We start from the raw sequence: 6,562 nt of genomic DNA on the forward strand, positions 1-6,562 counted from the left end.
CTTTCAGGCAGGCTGTTGAATCAGAACTTGCTGCGTTCCTGGAGGCTGATACCAATCCCATGATGTACAGAACCAAGAAGTATACAATTAACATAATTCCAAAACCCTTTGCATTACAGTTGCCTAAATTAGTGGTACAGTATTAAGTGCCACATCCAGCCGTAAAGTCAGCAGTTATTTAAAGTGAAAACAAATATGACTACCACTAAAATTGTATCTCAAACCGCCAGTCCATAAAACCAGGCTCGAGTGAAAATATCATATAGATTTATACTGAATATTACAACTCCAGATGTTCCATGTTGCCATTTGAAAGGCGTTCAGAACATATAACTTCTTCCTTCTCTCCATCTCTTTTGTCTCAATACGAACATATAAGAAATTATTTAAAGCAAAGGTAATTTATACATACTGTATATAGCAGCAGAACAAACAAACTGAGAAATTATCATAGAAAATGGTTGAATGGGTGCTTGGCGGTATATATTTGTAAAAATAATATGTATACAATTTCACATGTATAGTACTTAAATATTAATATAAACATAAGATATAACATATTAAGTACACCTTATATATTAAGTATTATGTCTGGAAAACAAATGTAAACCAACATTTTGTTTACTTTTTGTTCTATTTATTTTCCTTTTCTGTTTTTAGTAATATTTCTTGATATTACTTTTTCATTTGTGCTTTTCATATATGCTGTGATATTTTATCATAGACTATTATTATTATTTTTATTATATAAAAAGGTGGGCAAAATAAGCTTCATGCTTCAGCCCATAACCTTTCGGCTAAAAATAGTCACTGTGCTGACTTATCAATGTAAATTAAGCAATGTAAATTGCTTAACAACCATCTCTTTTGTCTTTCTTGACCATGCAGCAGCTGACCATAGGCATGCAAGCCCATTAGTCATGGGCAATGTCATGGCATTATTTGTAGTGTTGTTTGAACCCTGGATGAAGCAAGGCACCTTCAGCATGATACCATCTCCAAACTCTATAATGGATACAACAAATCAATGTTTTTTAAACCAAATCACACATTTATTCTGGAATATCCTTTTTTAGGTATAAGTCATCATCATCATCATCATGATAAACAACAAAATGTCTTCATTACCCACCAGAATAGTGTTGCACTAGGTGATGCAGAGAGGGGAAGGTGATGCTGGGGTCTATACATAAGCAGCCATTTTGGAGTTGACGGATGCAGTAGTGCTTCACTGAGTCCAGATCCGACGAGCCAGTACTTAGAACAGAAAGTGAGTAAGAGCCTAGAATCAAAACAAGTACAAAGACCATGTAAAACCAGCAGATTTTGAAGCACTTAGATATGAAATACAAACAGCAAAGGCCATCGGGCTGGGGCTCAAACATGCAATGCGCTGTCAGGCTACATTGGCTACCTAGGTGCTCGGACCACTACGCCAGCTGAGCTGTCTGTAAGTAGCCTTGCCGAGCCATGAGGCCCATAGGGCAGGAGCCTATCTCCTGTTTCTGTAGCGTGAGGCAGCTTGATGTACACCCCCTGGACATGACGCTGGTATGTCGCAGGGACTTACATACCCCCAATCCAACCCTTGATGCTGAGTGCCAAGCAGGGAGGCATTGGGTCCCATTTTTATAGTTGGTATGACCCGGCCGGGGATCGAACCCTGACCTCCCAGACTCAGGGAGGACACTCTAGCCACAAGGCCACTGAGCTGTCTGGGCCAAAGTTAAACATTTGGTAGAATGAAACTCTCCAAAGCAAGATACTGACCTTTTTGGGACTCTGACTCTCTGACAATGAAAGCCCCTGTTTTGTTTTTTGGTAGCATAAGCAGCTGTTCTGCTTTGTTCCTGCTGACACCTGTGAACAGCCACCTGAACATGAAAAGAAGATTTTAGACATTTAGGCCACATGGACGAGGTATGTGTCATACTAACAAAATATTCCTTTAAATATTTTATTATTTTGTTGTTAAGTTAGGAAACTCCACTGGAACTACATCAGAGAGAATCTATGACAACAACAGAACCTAAAAGCTGATTAACCTAAGAGAATAAAGGTCCTTCCACCCCTCTGTCTGTGATGTTTGCCTGCATAAACTTGACAAAACTCTCAGGGCTGTCCCCATTTCTAGTTTCACTTATTGTAATTGGCCCATGTGCCTCGAAAAAAATACATTTATTTATAGTTGATCATCGGGATGTGACTTACTCGTTTGTCACTTCGGCCGTGTAGTCAGTAGGAATGTAGCTCTCTTTGCCTGAGGTTGTGGATTTCACCATCATGAAATCTCCATCATTGTCAACAGGGCCGGCTGCAGGATGAAATGACTGAGGGGTCAATTGAGATTTTTGAGGGCACAAATTTGAAGTAAAAAGTGACGGCTTTGGAGGTTTCAATCCGACAGAGACGATTTACATCCATTTCAAGTTCATCACCGAATTAACCCTGGGTAAAAACCCCATGTGAAGAAAGTTACCCTGGGTAAAAACCCCACATGCAGAATGTTTTTTTTTTTAACACTTTCAGCGCTGCCTGGTGTTCATTTGAAATTACTGCAGGCAGCCAGGGCATAATGTGTATTTTGGCACCAAGCAGCACCCGACATGTCTTAGTTTTCACCACAAGCAGTAAGAAATCACTATTTACATCTGAACGTCGGGCAGTTTGGACTAAAACAACAACTTTGGAGTATTTCTTCTGAGAAAACAAGCAGCAAAGAAACAAAGATGGATGGATCCTTTTGGGAGGCGCGCACATTGATCCTCTGATGGGAAGAACGTAGGCGCTTGTCTAGCAGTCTGGGCAGCTTTAATATGGTGCACTTTCAGTTAAAAAATTAAGAGGCTAGATCTATAAAGAACTACACAGATCATTATTATCATCATTACTGTGCTATTATTGCCATTTGCCAACATCAGCAGTAGGCTACAAAACAAAACATTGGATAGGGCAGGGGTGGGAAACTTTGATGATGGAGAGGGCCACTATATTTCAAACTCACTCCAGACAGCAACGGGGCTCACAACACTGCTGTGCTTCAGCAACGCGTCGCGCAGCTGTGCCACCGCCTGCTCGTTAAACGTGCACGTCAGCAGGCCGGGCACGGTCTCGTGGTAGAGCACGTTGACAAAGTCCCAGCCGCAGTCAGCGTCCAGCGACCGCACGATTTGCGGGTAATAGACGTCGTGCGTGTGATGCATCACTACCAGGATGACGGCCGCCCCTCCTAAGAAGACGAAAGAGAGAGAGACAGAGAGAGAAACCATGACCGAGATAAACTAAGTAACTATAGTAGAATTTGAGTAGGGCTGTCACAATTATGACATTTTACATGATGATAAATTGTTGTGATTAACGATTGAATTGTGTTTTTGAACACTAAAGCCCTAACCACACCAAAGGGTCACCATGCAACTCCTTGGGTCCAAACGGTTGCAAGGGGTTGCATGGTGACACTTTGGTGCGGTTTGGGCCATTGAATTCCATGTGTTGAATCACTTGGGACAACGTGGGAGGACGTGCGTCAACGTGCAACAGGACATATCACACCACAGGGACAACGCTAAAACCGTCTCGACCCTTTGGTGTGGTTAGGGCTTAAGACAAAATGGTAATGGTAAAACATAGCCTAGTCACAGCAAAATCTGGCAACACTAGATTAGCTGCAGTAGTGTACTGGGGCAGAGGTGAACAGATAATGGTGTGGTTTGGGCTTTAGGTTATGCCGGGTGATGTCCGTAATTCCATTCCACTCGCTCTCTAGGAATGCATTTATTGTATGGATGGAAAACACAAAACTTTCTGTATCTTTTATTTTATTTTTCAAGTTATGTGGAATATGCACACAGAATTACAGATACAGAGTCAATGCAAGTACTTATTCTTTTACAACCCTAACCTCATTAACTACTGTATGCCTCCACCTAACCTTACCATAACCTCAGTAAAACTATGCCTAACATTAACCTTAACCTGAGTAAAACTTCGCCTGCCAGGAAGCCAATCAGGTGGGGTGGGTATTCTTATAACCTTGGTGGAATCCACAATTTTGCATCCATGAAGCCAATGGGTTGAGTTTCTTGACTCACATGAATTCATACACACATGCTTATGTGATAACGAGATATGTTGAATTAACTCTGAATCTCGCTGTGCAGGAGGAGAATGCAACAGACAGATGGCGAGTGAAATTCAATAATTCTGTAAAACGAATTGGACAGATTTAAAAAAAAAAATAATAAAACAAAACTGAAAAGCGTATATGCTATTACCTGGGACGACGTCTTTCATTGCTGCCTTAATGTCTGTCATGTGGCGCGTAATCACTGGGCAGAAGACGATGATGACCTCCGGGCCGCTGTCGGTCTCGTCTACGTGAAGTCCACCCAGCTGCCTCACGCGTTGCAACAGAGTGCGGTGACAGTCGAAGGTTTGACCTTTAACAATCACTTTGACCCTCACCGTGCTCTGAGCTGCGACGCTTCCTGAAAATGGAACACTGTTTCAGGGAGACACATTTGGAGGTAGTACCAAACCTACCGTACATTTCACAGTTTGGACTAAAACAACAACTTTGGAGTATTTTTCTGAGAAAACAAGCAGCAAAGAAACAACAATGAGTGGATCCTTATGGGAGGCGCGCACATTGATCCTCTGATGGGAAGAATGCACACACACACACACACACACACAGGTGCCCTCAACATCATGACATGTGACAGCTCAACTGTCAGGTGACCGTGACAGCAATTCATACAATTTATACAATTTAAAAGAGATCATACAAGTGAATGCAAGCCACAGATTTAACACTTCCAACGTCAGTCAGTCGTTATACTTACTTTGCAGAGCAGCAGCGGCATCCGGAGAAACCCCTCTTATTTCGCTCAACACTGACATTATTGTGACAGGTGTCACTCAAAATGAGTCACTGACAGACAGACAGCTCCATAAAATAATGTGTATCGGTATCGCGTATCGACTTGCTAAGATATGTAGGAAAAAGAAACCCAAACTGACCGAATAACTCTCTCAGGTCCAAACGTCCCAAGTCAATAGCAGACCTACCAGCTCACTGGTACGTCGTTCGCGACGCCCAGTGAGCTTGTAGGAGCAGTATCCACACTTTTCCTGGGCTGTGTGTGCTCCAGTTCCTGTTGATTTCATTGGATATCATTGGTCATCTGACCAGTTTCATTGGCTTTCATTGGATCAAATCGACAGGAACTGGAGCACACACAGCCCAGGAAAAGTGTGGATAGGAGTGGCCTGCTTCTCTCAACCAACGCTCCCATTGGTCGTTTTCAGGACTGCCATTAACACCTGAATGCAGCCTGACTAGTAGGCTACTGACCAGTAATGTAAACCAACTGAGAATACAGGTTCTGTTTCAAGCTCAGTCTATAAAGAGACACAATTTGGCCATGCAGTTCAAACCTGTCACCCTGCACTGCAGAGTCACTGTTGCATAGACTTCATAGACAAGCACTTACCTGTTTGTTGTTCTGTAGCTGCTGATGCCCTTTTAGGATGACCAGTCCAGAATCAAATCCAAACTGTTAGTTTGAGGGACAGAAGTATTTGTGTGGAACCGGGAGGACGGGGCGGGGTTAGCAACAAATGAGCAGAAACCAAAATAAGTTTAAATAAATGTAATGTGTTTTTGAAATAACTAAAGCCTAATTTACAGTATGCACACCGAAAATAGCCCTCCTACAAACTCACAGCACTTTGCATCCAAAACATGTGGTGAGCTTGTAGGTCAACAATTGTTGGCATGTGACGCCATCACACAACTGTTGAATTGCGTTTAATGCTGATATCCTGTGGGATTGTGCATAATTTGGAGGAAGGACCGTACCTGGTATGATGGATTCTGAATATGGATTCTCCTGGGTTGACATGTTAGATCTGAGGGAGTTCCCCATGATCTCCTTTCTGTTTATGTAGCTCTGTTGGGTTAGATGGCTCTACTTAATGGTCATATTCATAATTAAATTATCAGAAGAGTACTTATAGCATGGCTATGTCGTTAGACTCATTACTATAACAGCACACAGCTAGCTAGGCGTGGTGTACGTTTTTAACCACAACAACAGCCATTGACATCCTGTGTTATATTTCTGGGTGCCTGCCATGCAATGGCAGAAACACAGGTTGAAATCCGCAACCAATACTTAATCGCATAAATAATCAAGACGCGAAACTTTGACGTCTATGGCCGGCCGCACGGTTTACCAAAGCCCCACAATATATACATCGAAACGTGCGGCTCGGCCGGGAATGGTGTGCTTGTGCTTTTCTTTCCGTTTCGGGTTACCGTGCCGACGTAATTCGCAATAAACGACGCGAAAAATGCCCCATGCAAAGTCAATGGGGAAACGCGGGTAAAAACAGAAAACGACACGTTACTTTGGAGCCACATTGCTCTGGCATAATGTTACGTAGAAACACGATTTAAACCTCAAACAGCACACGAGGCCATAGACTTTGTTGTGGTTCAGACGGAATTCGAATACGTTGCACGGTTTGCCCGCTACCGCACTTCAAAGTGTGTGTG

The sequence above is a fragment of the Protomyctophum parallelum genome (genome assembly GCF_964188405.1).
Source record: "Protomyctophum parallelum genome assembly, chromosome: 8".
Taxonomy (NCBI): Eukaryota; Metazoa; Chordata; class Actinopteri; order Myctophiformes; family Myctophidae; genus Protomyctophum; species Protomyctophum parallelum.